The sequence below is a fragment of the Diabrotica undecimpunctata genome, chromosome 6 (genome assembly GCF_040954645.1).
Source record: "Diabrotica undecimpunctata isolate CICGRU chromosome 6, icDiaUnde3, whole genome shotgun sequence".
NCBI lineage: Eukaryota > Metazoa > Arthropoda > Insecta > Coleoptera > Chrysomelidae > Diabrotica > Diabrotica undecimpunctata.
In genome coordinates this window covers 45,804,676-45,823,301 of record NC_092808.1, presented here as the reverse complement: position 1 = coordinate 45,823,301, position 18,626 = coordinate 45,804,676, and positions in this window count along the sequence as shown.

Sequence of the window (18,626 nt, the reverse complement as noted above, 5' to 3'; positions counted from 1 at the left end):
TATGTAAGGCGCGTTGGGGAAAATGGACGAGTAAAGATGGCAATTCGAACAGGTAAGTAGACCAAAAACTGTTATAAATTACAATTAATCTTTAGATTTAATTTTCACTTGTTAATCCGATGATGTGGTTGGTCTGTCTTTGTAACTGGTATCTTGATATTCTACAAGGACATGCTTATACTGAGTGGAACATTACAATTGTCACATAAAGTAGGATTAGTGTGGCCGATTATATGCCCATGTGTAAGTCGGGTATGTTCTAGTCGAGGTCGAGTAATAACGACCTAATGAGCTCTGTTGGAAATTTGATCTTTCCACGGTTTTACGTATGTTTTCACTTTGCGAAGTTTTGAAGTTGAACTGTCACACTGGTTTTGCCACAAAGTTTCAACCTTCACTTAAAAAAAATATTTTAAGTCATTTAGCACTTCGCGGTTCACTGCTTCTTGCAATGCGGAATTGCGGACTGCTTCTTTATTCCCTTGGATTCAAATGTGTGCAGGAACCCATATAAATTGTACAGTTTGTTTGCTGTTTTGTATTGTAGCTAGTTTTTATTTTAATTAGCAGATCAATTGGATGTGTTGTATAAAGCTGGTTAATGGTATCGATGGAACTGAGAGAATGGGTAATTATAAGATCTTTGTATATATTACCGGAGTTAATATGAGTGAGAGCTTGGTAGATGGCATGTAGCTCGCCGGTATGTATGCAGCTTAAAGATGATAGTTTATACTCAAGTGTCACATTGGAAGTAACGACAGCTGCCCCAAGTCCAGTCGATGTTTTAGAGGCATCTGTGTATACGTGATAGAAGTTAGAAAATTTTGTAAGTTCTTTTATGGAGGTATTTTTATTAAGGAGTAGGAAGTATCGTTCTTTCTAAAGATATTTAAGGATGCATCGTATTGAAGAATGCTTATTATCTTAGGAGGAAGAATTCTTATGCAGTTGGAATAGTACTTTGTATCGGAATTTGTAAAGCCATGCGAGTTTGGGTAACTCTTTCGTAGAATGGTGGTTTCAGATTCCTATTTTCAGTATATAAGTTTTTAAAAGGATCGGTAAATATGTTGTATTGTAATAAATTGAATGTTTATTTTGCTTTTAATTAAATGGTGAGCTCCCGGGATAACCTACTCGACCTATCCGTGTCGAATTCTTTATCCTCGTATTTGATTTTTCTGAGTTGTTTCGTCAGTTTCTTTTTTAACTTTGTACATTTCAATTTTAGTGGACGCTCGGATGTACATGAACGGATTTTGGATAGGAGTTATATACATGCTTGAGTTTCTGAGGTATATTTATTTGTAACACTGATAACATCTTTAGCTCCTTGAATGTTTTCAAATAAATCAACTGTTTCTTTAAAGGTTAATATTTGTTTTTCGGAATCGAATAATTAGTTGCATTAGGATTTCTAAAGACACTGTCAATGTTTTTGTTTTTACGTTTTTTTGTTTCTGGGTTGGCATTGAAAATATATTGTCACTAGCTGCTGTCTCAATGGGGGCTGATATTGCTTCAGATATAGTTCGTTTGGAGAATGATTTTGATGTATTTTCCTCGTTGGATATGCTAAATTCTTGTGGTTCCGGACAGTCCTTATTTTCATAAAGAGAGCTAGAATTATTGTGTAGACTGGAAGATGAAGACTGTTTAGTAATGCTTGTGTGGGATGATATGGTTGGTAAATTGGATATATTTGATTTAAATAGTACTGATATTGCATTAACTGTAGTCGATGTATCGTGCGTTATTAGGTGGGTTGTAGATAATGTTTTTGAAGATGACGTTAAGATATTTGATATATGTGTAGAGGTACTCGTTGTTGAAGATATCATAGCAGTCTTTGCTGCTAAAGATACTGTTGCAGATTTATTTCTGTTTGAAAATGTGGTAGTTGGGGTGGCTGTATCTAAGGTATTTACAGTTACTGAGCAGCTACTGGCAATATGGCTATTGAAATGATATTTATTTAACTGTTGTGTCTTTATTTAAAAGGTTCTTATTTTAATTTATTAAAAAGCACGATAACTTATACTCATTTATTTATCACTAAAAATACATAATTTATTTAAAGGCGAGCGTAACAATTAAAATCGCGGCCGCGGGTCTTCAGAGTTAACTAACTTCTTCCAAATAAAATGTCCTGTTATATACTCAGTACCGTTAGACTCGAAAAGTCGACGGCCCTCTCGACTAGACAGAGCGGCGAAATGGTCTCTCAAAACTGGTATATACATCGGCTCGTGTCCAGAAGGTTCGAATCGTTGTTTTTATAACAAAGGGGGACCCATCGTGTGTCAGGTAGGCATTACCTGAATCGGATGATTCATCTACATCCTTCGTCGAAATTTCTACAACAAAACAGAATTAGTCATAATATTTAGTTATTTCAGGCCATGATAATTATCGTAACACTATGTTGTCTGCAATGGAAACATACATTGTCTAGCGTTCAAAAAATTCGATTTTTAATGTCATCATACGTTATAACAATGGAATCGGGAATTGGAATATTAGGTGGGTATTACATAATATGTAAATATGTCGACGTAAACTAAATACATGTTTGTGTTCCAGATTGGTTGTTCCTATTTGCAAAAATGACATTGAAGAAGTTAGTTTTAGCCCCAAAGATAAAAGTTCTTTCTCTATTATCTTATGCGGAATAGTGGAAGATACATTGGATATTAAGACTCTTTTTCTTGAAGTAATTAGTCTGTGGACTTAAATTTGTATATTGCTTACAATGATGAAACCTTCCACCATTGTTTGAAAAAAAATTATCTTTGAAATGTCTGCTTGACAAATAAATACAGATACGCTTGTTGGTGATTCTTGACAATAATTGAAAACATTTGCTTGTAGTTTGGATGGATAGATTGGTTCTTGTTGTTTATTGGTTGCAGCTGAGTAGGGGAAAGGTAGCTGTGAAGTAGATTTAGATAATTCATTGTTATTTTCAGTAACATCAAATTTCATTTTTAATAACCATTTGTTTATCCTAAATACAGACCTGTTCCGCTTCATATTTTGCTAATTGCCTTTGATGATAAAAACTGGTATAATATATACATATATTATAATTATGTACTATACATTATGTATATGTATATGTATAATTTATGCACTATGTTTTTAAGATATTGTGATCTCGGATTACTTTGTTGATAATAAAATATGTACTCACAGATCTTATTTCTTCGATTCACAATGAACTTATAACACTAACACTGTATGGCGGTGCAGTGTAAGAATTTTACGATTGTTATTACTATGTAAATTGCACGAATACATGATGTAGGTCGTTCTTCACTGTTGCGTGTTTATATAAGAATTCGTTTTAACCCTACTAAATCCAATCGTTACAAGAATTACTTGAATATGACTACGACCATAGATTACAGTTTAGTGAGATAATGATGAATAAGATTGTAATTGACGAGAACTTTGTTATCGACACATATTTTGTAAATCGCCAAAAATTTATGTTATTGTAGTAATGTAATCCACATATCCACACTGGAGATTACTTTGCGCATGTTGGTGTTACTTTGCCCGTTACAAAAAAAAGTTTATTTTAATTACCTACAAGGAATGTGCGAATAATAACCAATGCAACTACGAGTGGTGTGTCATTTTAAGTCGAAAAATTTGGTGTTTAATGAAAATTTCGTTTTGTATCTTACAATTAAGTATTGCTAAGTTTTAGGAGACATTCGTTGGATTTTCCGAGTATGAATTTGTACCAGCCCAAGTACGAGGATAGATTGATATTACACTAGCCTTTAATAGATGGCGCTACTTGATACCGAATTGGTTTCAGTTTTGACATTTGCCATTCACGACATGACGTCTGTCAAAATTTTAAGTTTTAAAAACAATTAGTTTGGTTTTTACAGCCGTCAAAAGCAAGTAAATTTTGTGTTTTCGGAGAAATGGAAAAAATCGAGTATCGTTCGGTGATTAAGTTCCTCCACAAAAAGGGTAAAACGAATGTGAAAATCAAAGCCGATCTGGACGAAGTTTATGGTGAGGTTGCACCTTCGTTAGCAACAGTAAAATTTTGGAAAGCTGAATTTGTTCGTGGTCGTACGAGTGTTTTTGATGATAAGCGTCCCGGGAGGACAAATGAAGTCACCACGCCGGAAATGATCAACAAAGTCCATGACATGATTATGGCAGATCGTCGAATTAACCTAGGCAAGTTGATGGAGGTCCTAAACATTTCCTACGAACGCGTACACAACATCATTCACCATCATTTGGACATGCAAAAGCTATCCGCGCGATGGGTGCCGCGTTTGCTGACAATCGATCAAATGCAAAGAGAAGGATAAATGAGGATTCTGCAAGGGTTAGAATTTCAAACATCAACAAGGAAAGATGTCCTACACATAAACGATGCAATGTAGACGGACCCAAATATACGAACAAAAATAGAGAATATAATTAAAACACACATATTAAACTAGAAATAGACTACATGAAAACATAATTGAGGACTAAACAGTGTGCAGAAACGTCAGAAAAATAGCTAAAAAAGTATTAGGGACAAAAAGTGAACAAAAATGAAAAAGAACCATTGACTGGTTCGATGAAAGATGTCAAATTATCACAGAAAGAAAAACATGGCATATTTACTGATGCAACAGATCCCGACCAGCAGAACAGAAATATAAAGTACTTACTACGTAAAATCTAAAAACTACAAGAACTAAGCAAGCCAACAGAGACAAGACAGTTTTATTTCACTGAATTGCTCTCTACGTGGACGGGCAAAATTTCAAAAGTCATTCCTGGACTCGTCGAATTGTAGCCATTTACTTACTACTCTGTACAAGAAGCAGCCGCATATAGAGCTGATAAGCAAGCAATTGATAATAAAATTATTCTGTGTAAAACTAGAAACCAAAAGAAAGTAATTTTGACGCTGACAGTCATGACGGCTGAGGTTAACATAGATATTCGGGATATCACCTTAGTCCAGTCGGGATAGCATTTGACCTTGCATGGCGAGCAGCCCCAAATTTTATTGTTCTAATCTTTAGGTGAGGTTATTATTAGTGTAAATTTAAAATTGCGACTAAATTCCATCGTTGCGTCCATTTCTTTGCTAAAATCAATATTTAAGATCATAGATTCGATCCGTTTATGGCTTGCTGGTGGTGACGTTCAAGACTAGGATTCGTTAATTGCTTGTGTCCCGTTAGGCTTGTTACTGGCAAAGTTTAGAATAATACCATTTGGGGAAGCTCGCTATGCAAGGTTAGGTCTTTTTTCGTATAATCCGAGAGGACTATATGGAAATGTCTAGAACGATTCGAAGTATCGATGAAAATTATAACTGTTATCCAAAGTCTGCACAAAATTTTGACAAGGATCATCCAGTCTAAAGTGGATCATGAGATCAATTCAGTATGGAATGGATACATGAGTTAAATACAGAGATAGGTTGAGCCTACTACTTTTTACTATTTGAGTGGACATGAGAATTAGAAAATCCAGGAAAAGAACAAGCCAAGAACAAAAGATAAGAGTAGAATATCACATATTTCAACACCGTTTAAAATAGAGAACCTTTTGTATGAGGATGAATGTAATTAACAAATTAAAAACAAATATGAACTAATTAACTACTATCTAGTTACATGTTTTTTATTTATTACGTTGTATATAAAGTTCAAAGTATCATTTAAAGTAATTTTATAAGGAGAATAAAAAAAATTATACTACATAATATTTAATTATTCTTAGTCCAAAATGTTTGACAATAAGAAATGATAAGCTAATGGGTACTAATTCAGAAACTTTTAAAATTAAATATTGATTCTAATATAAAGTCCATAATTTTGTTTATATAAAAATACTAATAACATTATTATTACATTCCAACCGATGACTATGACATTAGCATAATTATCATACCGAGCATTTGACCTTTGAATTAATGTAGTATAAAATCGGTTTTTCTACAATAATGAAAAGTTGAATTACTTGAGAAAAAAATTAAAATTACTAATACTTAGAAACGAATACAAAGTACACATGTGAAAAAAAAAATGTAAAATAATTGTTTTGTTTTGTAGGTGATCAGATTTTTATTTTAATAATATTAATTATTATCTTCATCAATCTCACAGGCCATGAAGCTATTTTGAGTAGCATGTTTGTGTTAAGTACATACCGATACCTTTTTGCCATAACATCGTAAGTCTCGTTTAGTAAATTTTACAGTACGGCAGTTTTTTCAATAAACGTGTTTAGAAATGTCCAATTGAAGTGAAAATTGGCATCCGGACCTATTATGATGAGTGTTTGAAGTAAAGTAATGATTTTTCTTTAAAATAGTTTCAGTTTTTTTGTAGTTGGACTTACGTTAGTTTGGAAGCATTAAAAATAATTTTGCTACTGTAGTTTTATACAAGTCCAACACTTACGATAATTTTGGTAAATTCAGAAATAATTTCACATTATGATTGTTATCGTAAGCGCAGCACTTACGATAAAAAGTATGTTTAGACACAGCCTCATAAAGTAACATAAATATATATAAAAAAATACCAAAAATCATTTATTTAAGGTAATTTATTTGTGAAAAGTAAAAAGTACAATAGGCATTTAACTGAACAACAAATCGCTTTACTCATAAACTTACAAATAGTCATAATATCTAATGTTATTGCATGTGATATAATAAATGTGAATCATAGCTAGTCAGCAGAAATCTAATCTTGGGGCCCTTCATCGCTTTCGTCTTCCTCATCGGATTCTGCTAGCTTATCTGGCGTAGCTGACGTTTTCATTAGCCTATATTCTTTATTCTTTTGAAACCTGAGAGGAATTATATTGTAGTCGCAGAGATCAATTAAGTCTTTTTTCTTTGCAACGGAAATGGACAATTTTTGAGGCTAAAGCCATTATGGTTTTTTTTTCCTTTTAATTCCATCTAGAAATTGATGCAGTTCTGACCATTATTTAAATATTCAACCTCTATCATAATATCTGGGTTACCTTTCTCAAATTTTACATTTTTAATTTCACTGATTTTTATAGGTTTTCCGTTCTTACATTTGAATTTACTCGGTTTAAGTACATCATCAGATAAATGGTTTAGGTTTGGTACGAGAGTTGGATATCAATGTACACCATTCTGATGGAGCCCATACTACGCGTTTTTTGATAAACCGCTCAATTGTTGCGGAACTGAGTCGACAGGCATATAAGTATGGCCTGGTAGTAAGTATCGCACACTGATTGAAGTTATATTAACAGAATCCCTAAGAAAAGTCGGGATCATTAGATGCAACTTCTTGCAAATATTTGTAGATTATGGTAGATATTTCGTTACTGCCACGTCCTCCGTCATATTCTTCTCACAAATAACAAAACCCATTTTGGGTTCCACTTTCGTAAACTATAAGATTGTAATAAGCATACTTTCTGGTGTAGTACAAGAGCAAATTGTCTCCATGTGGTGTGTTTAACACCTTCTGTACGTCGAAATTAGCACATAAAAATTTTGAATCTAAGATAGTTTTTTTTGATCAGCTAGAAATGAGTCTTTGCATTTTTCTTTGTTTTCCAAATGTTTTTCATACAATTGCTTTGTTTCTTCTGTTTCCTCAAAATCTTTGTCTTTTCTCACTTCACATACTTTGCACTTATCTTTTTTCGGCAAGTGAAATCCGATATTAAATTCTGCCTTAAAAATCTTTCAGAACACTTACAGGGAAACGATATCGTTCTTAGTTATGCCATTTTCTAACTGTTTCTTCTTAAAAAGTTTGTATAAGAATGATACATTACGAAATTCAGTGGGTAAGTGTCTTCTCGATGTTTTATTTCTGCAATAATGAGGTAGAACAGCGGGTAGCAACGTGATAAAATCTAAAACATTCTGCTTCTGCTCTTTCCCAGTCTTGTTATGTGGAACATGCTTACCTCTCGGATCTATTTTGGAAAATGAGGCTGACGTAGAGTTTTCTTTCGTATATCTCAAAGTCATTTGTGAAATATCCGAGGTTTTCAATAAAAATTGTTGGCACACCTCGTGTTCCACATCATTCCACCTAATTATATACTTGTACGAACATTGTCTTCTGCTTCTTCCAGCCTCTCGTTTTTGACGTTTTATTATCTTTTATGCCTAAAGCAAAAGTAAAAACCATAAATAATTACCGAAAAAATTATTTTGTGGTACTTACGTTCTGATTCTGCGGCTATAGACAGTGCACTAATAGATCGTAACGCACTTCGCTGCATCGTAAGTAGCAATTTTTGTACCACGTGACTTGCACCTTACGATGTTTTGGTGACCATGCGATGTTTTCACAACTACAAAATAGATTTGTTCACATTTTTATGTGACTTACGTTACAGCAAATTCGGTTTTTTCTCCAAGACTATGCTATTATACCTTACGATAATTTTGCTGGGAGGTGCCTGGCGGCTTGATAGATACGATTCTTCAATAAAACTGTTTTCCCTAATTTTGTCACTTACGATGTTATGGCAAAAAGGTATCGATACCATGTTATTTATTAATTGAATACGGTTTTAGTACTTAAAATGAGATACTTGCTATATTTGAATGCCTGTGACTGCTTGGAGGTTTGGCCGAATTCGAACCCAAATCACTCAGCTGAGCACCGATCAAATTGATATATGTGCTATATTAGAAACCATACAGAAGAGAAAAGAAACCACAAAGAAAATATTTATTAATATACAGGATATATCCTCTAAATTAACCCAAAACTAGAATATTTTTATCTTCTTCTTCTTAGAGTACCATATCCCTACGGAACGTCGGCGACTACCATGCTTATAATATTGTTATACTGATCTCGGTCTTGCGCTACGTGTAGCAATTGGTCCGCTGTCAAACGTGTCCACTGCCGCAAATTCCTCAACCAAGAGAGTTTCTTCCGTCCTGTCCATTTCTTTCCTTCGATTTTACCGTTGAGAATTAGCCGAAGGAACTCATATCTTGGTCCTCTGATTATATGTCCAAGATATTCTAGTTTACGCCTCTTAGTAATATTTAATAGAGTTCGTTGATGTCCCATTCTTCGAAGAACTTCTTCGTTTCTAGTTCTGCTTGTCCATGGAATTTTTAGTAACCTTCGATACAACCACATCTCAAACGCCTCGATTTTATTCATGATATCGGCGTTTAAAGTCCAAGTTTCACATCCATACAAAAGTACAGACCACACGTAACATCTTGTAAACTTTTCACGGATTTCCAAATTTAATGAGTTATTGGATAATAAAGGCTTGAATTTTTGAAATGAGTTTCTTGCCTGTTCAATTCTACATCGAATTTCGAAGGATGGATCTAGATTTTGGGTAATCCAACATCCAAGGTATTTGAATCTCTGAACTCTCTGCAGCGGTTGTTGGTTTAATATCAGTTGGGTTGCGCCGATATCCACTTTACTGGTCACCATGTATTTAGTTTTATCGATATTTATCAACAGTCCCCAATTTGTGCATTCCATGTTAACTCTATTGATTAGCTCATGCAGATCGTCGATGTTTTCAGTTAGAATCACAGTATCGTCGGCGTACCGTATATTGTTAATTATTTCTCCTCCTATGATAATTCCTTTTTGATCTTTTAAAACTTCCCTAAATAGATTCTCAGAATACACGTTAAAGAGGGTGGGAGATAGTATACAGCCTTGTCTTACGCCTCGTTCAATACTGATTGGCTTTGATTCTCTGTTGTTGGTATTAATAATGGCTGTTTGGTTCCAGTAAAGTTTGGCAATAAGTTTGATGTCTTTCTCATCTAGTTGGATGCTCTGCAAGGCGGTAATTAGTCTCGTATGCTGAACGCGATCAAATGCCTTTTCAAAATCAATGAAGCACATATATACGGGTTTTCTTACCTCCCAACATCGTTGAAGGAGTGTTTGCATAGAAAATAGTGCTTCTCTAGTTCCAAGGCATCTCCGAAACCCGAACTGCTCTTGACTAATTATTTCTTCGCACTTGTTGTTAATTCGGTTTAGAAGAATATGCAACAGTATTTTAACGGCATGGCTCATTAAACTAATGAGTCTACAATCGCTACATTTCTTAACGTTTGGTTTCTTAGGTAGAGGAATAAAGATCGATTTTAGCCAGTCCGATGGAATTTCACTGGTATCATATATTTGATTGAAAAGTACAGTGAGTTCTTTTATATTGTCATTTGAGAGTAATTTTAGCCATTCGCTGTATATTTGATCTGGTCCACTGGCTTTGTTGTTTTTGGCTTGGTGTATGGCTTTTTCCACTTCAGCGTTTAAGATTGATGGTCCTGTATTTGCACTTAAGTTAGGTAGTGATCCTCGATTATCCTTAAATAATGCTTTAATGTAGTTTTCCCATTCCTCCATTACTTCGTCTTCTAGGGATAGTGCATGACCTTCATTATTCGTTAATGTTATGGGTGTATTTCTTTTGTGTACTGTAACTTCTTTTATTTTCTTATGTGTGTTAAATTCGTCATGTTTTCGTTGCAATTCTTCTAATTCCTCACATTTTGCTCGCATCCATAACTCTTTGGCTTCCCTGATTTTTCTTCGAATCAGATTATGCTTTCGTTTATACTCTGAGTTATTTCTATTTTTAAGTTGTCTTCTTTCGTCCATCATTTCGATTATTTCATCTGTCATCCACGCTTGCTTTTTATAATGGGTGACAGTTTCACTTTGCGTTGCTGTATCGATGATACCATTCTTTATGTTATCCCATCTTTCTTCGACTGTTGGTACATTGTATACTTGTGTGATGTTGTCTCGAATTTTTTCATTCATTGTCTGTTCAAAGTGATGTTTAAATTCTTCTTCTTTTAGTTTTTGTCTATCGTATTTCTTTGTAATGGAAGGCTTTTTGATTGTCTTTAATTTTAGGTTGATTATAGATTCCAGTAAATTGTGATCGGTGGCTGCGTCGGCACTTGGATATGTCTTAGTACATTTACATGAGTTTCTAAATCTATTGTTAATCATGATATAATCTATTTGGTTACGCATTACACTACCATGGCCATTTCTCGGTGATATCCATGTATAGAGACGTCTTTTTGGTTGTTTAAAACATGTGTTGGTGATAACAAAGTTTTGCTCTTGGCAGAACTCCACAAATCTATCACCTCTTTCGTTTCTTTCCCCAAGACCGAATCCTCCAGTAACTCCGGGAGTTATGTCTTCTCCTACTTTAGCGTTGAAGTCTCCCATTATTACACAAATTTCGTGTTTTTTTGTGTTATTTAGTGCTTGCTTTAATACATGGTAAAATTCATTAATTTCGTTGTCTGTACTATTTTTATAGTTTTTACAAATTCTCAAGAACAGCAAGTTGTCTTTGAGATTTTACTTAAATCACTTTTTGACAACTAGAAATAGTAACAGCTATTGTCTTTTCGTGTATTCGCTTACTATTACGTTCATTGTAGTTTTAAAACATAATTATAAAATATCGTGAGTTTATAGTTCATAGTGAAAGCCTTTTCTATTCGCACCTAATGAATACGTGATATGTAAGTGATTATATTATTTTTCTAAAAGGCCACAAATTCAATTAGTGATATAAATTTATTTATGTAGGTAATTATAAAAACTTTTTTACAAGTGTTCTATTTTCGATAAATTGGACTGAATAATCATAAAAATGAAGCGAGCATTTCGTTTTGATGATGGGAGGGACATAGAGCTGTTACAGCAAATGGCTGAAGCTAGCGATGCAGAAGGAGACGCGGACTATATTTTTTCTGACTCAGCTGATGATGATAAATTGAAAGACCCTGCACATTCAGTCCCGAGAACTATTAGAGAAGGGTTAATTGAAGGGCTACATCGATGTAGAAGGGCTACAGTTACTAGCTCAGAAGATGAATCATCTGAAGATGAGCAAGAGTTGATTCTCCCTATCACGCAAAATGATACATGGACTGAGACTGGAAATGAAAGGGAAAGGTTCCTATTTAATGAAAATATGGGGGTACACCACGATCTTATGTTAGCCACAGCACACTTAGAATTTTATGAGTATTTTATTGATGACGAATTTGCAGAAATTATTGCAACAGAAACTAATAAGTATGCATAAAATAGAATTCGGGGAAAAACTGACCAAGGACATATGAAAAGAAGGGCTAGAGACAGAGACTGGGTTCCTACTAACGCATCTGAAATAAAATTGTTGTTAGGAATTTTATTTCTGCAGTCCATTATTCAAAAGCCCAAAAGCAGTATGTTTTATCAAGAAACAAACTTATAGAAACACCCATATTTTATCAAATGATGACAGAAAAACGATGTTTAGTTATCTTGTTTATATAATAAATTCCTGGTAATATAAAAACGATTAAAAATCGTATAAAATTATAAAAACGATTAGAATACATTTTATTTCATAAAGTTGTAAACATTTTAACAGTGAGTTTCACTATCAATGGTTGATCTTTTAATGACCACAATAAATTTGTTGATCGTTAAGTATTTCCTGGAATAATTAATTATACAGGTTCCCCCTATTCTGTATAATTTGTAAAAGTATATAAAACCGATGAGAAATTTTTAAATATACATTTTGTTTCATTTAGTTGAAAGTGTTACAAGTGTTACCAGTGTTATACCTATTTATACCTATAAAACAGCATTATGTGGCGTCCGTGGAAAAACATTGATGGTGCTTCTTCCAGTGTTCCAGCAAAGAAAAAGTATTTATCTGCTGACGCTAGAGAAATCGTAAAAACAATATATAGTTCTTTACTTACAAGAAGACTTACTGCTAATACTGCTGCCAGTGAAATATCTGATTTAACGAAAATACCTCTAACCACAGTGAAAAGAATTACATCAAATCCCATTAAGTCAAGAAGGAAGCCCAAGGATGCCGGTTCTACCAAATATATTGACGAAAGTGATAAGGACTTAATAAGACGAAAAATTTACACAATGTACGAAGAAACGGATACCTACATTAGATGCTTTAAAACAACGGCTTACTAATGATGATACACAAATAAACTGTAGGAGCATTAGTCTTTGGAGGATTTTGTCTAAAATGGGCTTCAGATATCGTACAATTGACAAAAGGCATGTTCTTATAGAGTCCCATCGTTTACAAAAGTGGCGTACTGAATAGATAACTTCCATAAGAAAGTACCGTACAGAAGATCGACCAATAATTTATCTGGACGAGACATGGTTTGACACTCATGAAACACCATCCAAAGGATGGTCCGATTCTTCCAACAGGTGTCAAACAAAAGCTCCATCAAACAAAGGGAAAAGAATAACAATTTTACATGCAGGATCAGAAAATGGTTGGGTCCCAAATGCCTTATGGCTTTCTGCAAAGAACATTAAAGACTCCTGCGTGGACTACCATGAGGATACAACGGCAGAGCTTTTTGAGCAATGGTTTAAGAATTGTCTTATACCTAACCTTCCTCAAAATAGTGTGATAGTAATGGACAATGCAAGTTACCACAGTCGTCAATTACATAAGTCTCCAAGTGCAAATAACACGAAAATTGAAATTCAAAACTACCTGTTAGAAAACGATATATATTTTGAAGAAAGTTATTTGAAAAATGAACTGTTAGAAGTGTTAAAATCATTTTCTATTAAAAAAGTATATGTTTCTGACGCATTGGCCGAGGACATGGGACATATAGTGTTACGGCTTCCGCCCTACTATTGTTTATTTAATCCCATAAAGCATGTGTGGCACCAACTAAAGTCAAATGTTAGGTCACAAAATGTTTCTCCAACTTTAAGTGGTAGTGTAGTCGAATTAATAAGGAAATGTGTTGATGATATCTCCCCAGAAAGTTGGAAAAATTCAGTACGCCATGTAATGAACGTAGAAAATTCATATGTTACTTTGAATCACATAATTAAACCAATTGTTATTAATCTTGAAGAGGATAGAGACAGCGAAACAGAATTAGGTATTTAGGAATTCATAAATATATTTTGGTTATTTTGGATATTTTTTGTAAATATTAACTTGTATATATTTTTCTGTATTTTTTTTTCAATTTATCTATTTTTTGTACATTATGTATTCGTTTGTATGTATATACTGTTAATAGAACTATTATTACTGTACATTTTTAAACTACTTTTTTCATGTTAAAAATTATTCAATTATCAAGTATATTTACTTGATCAACCTGAAAATACCATATGAAATAATTTAATAAATTTTTATAATCGTGTATTACACAGCTACCAATGAAATATATTAAATAACAAACTTTCTGAATTGCGACCCTGTGCACTTTGGTAGTATATTGAGAGACTCTTGTATACACAATAGGATCAACTCAGGTAACTATTAAGCACTCAACTATTTTTCGTGAAACAAACTATACCTTTTCCAATGATCAGTTACAAGAATTTAACATATCTGTAAATATTTCTGCCCACTAAATAGGTTAATTCTGATCTCGCGCTAGGTTATACTCGTAGAATGTTGCTGTAGATTATTTTTCAACATATTCAACCTTACAAGCACTTCCACTGGATGAAATAGTACCTAAACCTTCTCTTCTATACATAAAAAGTTATGTTGCATATCTGGTTCTAATATGAAATTCATTATAGAAATTGGATTGTTTAGTGGACTTCTTAAAAATGGCTTTACTTTAATTAGAATCTCCTTGCAAGAGCCCATTTCTATTATCTCCATTGAAACTTCTTATTAAGAATACAGAATCATTTATTTCTACCTGGTAGGTACCTAGAAAAACATATTCAAGGAGTAATACGAAATTATCAGAATTTAAAATCAATATTCTATATAGGTATATTATATAGCAGATTTATTGAAAGTTTTGAAAATTTCCTACTACACTCTGGATATTTTGTATACTTACTCAGAGTCTTTTTTTATGTATAATTGAATGAATTTTACAATTATCAAAAGAATGTGACAACCTAGGTACTATGTGCATATTTTTCATTTTGGAATCCGATACTACTATTATTGAATCAATAGCACCAATATCTCTTAAAAAGGTTAATTAATCTATTTTTTAAATTATCAAGATTATGAAAATATTGAGTCCCTAAACTAAGTAAATGAAAATATGTATACACCTACTTTTATTAACAACTATTTACAACATATTCTCAGAATATAGTTCACTGTCTTAACCTTTTAAAAAAGTCTTTATCATTACAAAAATTAAAATGTTCAATTCTGCATCAAATATTGTATTCTCGCCCTAAGTTTATAAACATTAAACATCTTACTGATCATACTCTCCGATTTCATTAAACCTTCTATTAACCGTATCTCTAACCTACACTAAACAATAATATTTAGGTTATATTTTTTATTTTGCGATAACCCACAACATAATAATGAATTACAATAAACACAATTTATTTTTCAGATAACTTTTTATTCAGTAATTTATTTGGCAAATAAATATTTTATAAAACATAATGACGGTATTAGATTTAGATGAGTTTCGCCAGGTAGGAAATCGTATGATTTCTCTTGTTGTTTAAATATTTTATATTTTATATGTCAGATAATTTTAATTTATTTTATCAGCCAGTTTATTTGTTCAGATTTCTTTCCTAGGTGACGTTAGAATTTTAAATCTAAACTAACATAAAACTTTAAATTATTTTGTATTAAATTGTACCTTAAAAATATTATTAATATTAGCAGTTAACAACATAAAATGGCTGCTTTCAACAGTTACATTCATAGGTTACTCAAATTTCCACTTTCTAATGATAATTTTAATTCAGAACTTAATACTCTTAAACAAATTGCTTTCAATAATGGTTATGATCCTAACATTATCTATAAGCTTCTAAATAGAGGTAAACTAAAAATTGCAGAAAAGCTTTCATATTCGTCACAATGTTTTCTTCAACCTACTGCTTCAAATAACACCAGATATTTCTCCTTCACCTACATTAGCAGCATTTCCAATAAAATATCTAAACTATTTACTTCTACAATTGATAACATTAAAATTTCCTTCAAGTCACACAACACCTTAGGTTCCTTTTTAATCAACACCAAAGATAGGATGAACACACTTAACAAAAGTGGTATTTACAAATTAAAATGTGATGATTGTGATGCCTCTTATGTAGGTAGAACCATTAGAAAGTTATCCACTAGAGTTTCAGAACATTTGAAAAGACCAAACTCTTCAAGTTTTGGTCAACACTTATTATCCAGTAAACACAATTTTAACATCAACACTGGTTCATCTATCTTAGATGACATTAGTAGAAAGAAAAACTATATGGAGTTGGATTTATTGGAAGATTTGGAGATTACAAGGGAAACAAATGAAAACTCTCACTGTGTTAATACTCAAATTAATTTAAATTGTACTAAATTTAAACCTATTTTTAAAAACTTTATTACAGCTTCACCTCGTAGGAGACCCAGCTTGACTGTTTAGACTTCCTGCACTGAGCACATCCATATTAATTTTATAGTTATACCATTGACTGTGGGTTCAACTGAACTACTTGGATTACATCCCATTTATATACTTTGCTTTCAATTTTGATTTTCAATTTTTAGTATTTTAATTACATAGTCAGATCTCTTCCTTTCTACATTACAGATAGTGCTTGGTAGACCATTTTATTGTAGTCAACTACCCACTGTCTAATATATTGTTTAGTCCTTTTCTTGCATTCTTACTTTACGTCGATTTCAGTTGCTCTCAAACTAACACCTTAATTATTACAGACATGTTTGAGTGTGAGATCTGGATTATTTAATCTACTTAAAAAATATTCTATATAATTTTATATTTCACCAGTGACCTCCTATAGTAGTGTCAGTTGGACTTTTGGTCAATACTTAGTTTCATAGAATTGTAAAAGGTGCAGATCACATATCTATGATTGTGACTGCTCATCCAAGTTGTCATTTGTCACATGTCACCCCAACATTTCCGTTAGATCAGGAGCCATTCTGTCTCCGGCTTCTGCAAGTAATGTAGCCTTTCTTAAATAATTTTAAAGTGTTTGTTTGTCCTTTTGTAGTGTAGTGTGATGTACATTTATATGTTAATGACATTTTGTTCTTGCCGGATAGGCCGCAATTGACGAAGTAAGTCTATAAACGTTAATCACATAAAAACTCTTTTTCAACCATAAACTTCGAGTTTTTATCGAAGTTAATCAATTTCTTTGGTTATAAAAAAACGTTTCTTGGTTTATTTTAAATGCCCCTGAAGATGATCTAGGGATCGAAAGTACGTGGGCAAGATTAAATTAAACTGTGCTCGATATATGCCTTTTATCTGATCAAAGTTCATTTATTCGAGCATTCAACCTTATATTTATTTATATTTTAGTGTCTAATGAATTATTAAGACTGATAAAATATACTATTCATAAAAAATTAATATTCAAGGAACTCATTGTATTCAACATTCATGATCAACAAGGCCGTCGTGTAAACCGTCCAAACAAAGTATATTTATTAAACAAAATGTGAGGAACATATTGCTTAGATACCAGTTGTAGAATTATATTACCTGATGGCTAGAAGCAGTAAACAATATTATAAAGAATTATTTACTTTTCTCAGAATAACATTTTACAACTTAACTACGTAAGAAAACACTTAATTTTCAAACTAAAAACTGGATAAACGTTCCGATTAAATGGATAGTGAACTTAGATCTCAATACAGTGATGATATGCATATTACACAAAAATTCCATCTGGTATTCCAAATATATGCCACTTTTTATGGAAATATCTCTTCCCACTGACAAATTAAGCCCAGAATTTGAAGCTACTGACTTTTTAAACTAAACATTCGTCTTTTATGTTTTTTTTTAAAGGTAAGTAACAAATCACTTGAAAGTATATTTCTATAAATTATTTTCGTCTAAGTAAGTCCGCAAATTCGCTCCTAAACTTTTAGACTTATAGACTTCAATATAACCAATCACCAAATGTCATTTTATACCTTCCCTATTTAGTGCACATCTATCTTCTAATATAAATTTATTTTATTACTGTAAATTGGAAGATATAAAATTAAAGAATTCCACCATTTACAAAACTTTCACTAAATCCCTAGGAGCTCTGCTGATAGATGGCATAGTTGTATAAACTAAGTGCTGAAATAATAATGTTGTTTTGTTTTCGTCCGGCCATCCTGTATAATAAAATCTCCTTTAAATTTGAAGATATACGTAGAATATCATCTAAAATGTAAAATCACCCATAAGGAAACATATTTACAGAACAAAACCGTATTAATTACAAGAAATGTTTAAATATTTATAAAATGTAAGTATAAGATGGTGTAAAGAAATAATTTAAGTTACATTAAAAATCTTCGACTGAAATCGTATTTTGTAAATTCAAAAAATATTATTTTGCAATTTATAATAAAAAATGGAAATAAAACTATTTAAAAATATTTAAAGAAAAACAAACCAAGAAGTGGTTGATTGTCAACTAAACTTATTGCAAAAATATTAATTTATTATGGTCATGGATAACACGACGGCTCCTTTATCTCACCACAAAGACGTTTCTCATTGATAAGCTCCCGCGACGTCAGTATTGAGTTTTCTTTTAATTTGAAATATTAGGCGTATC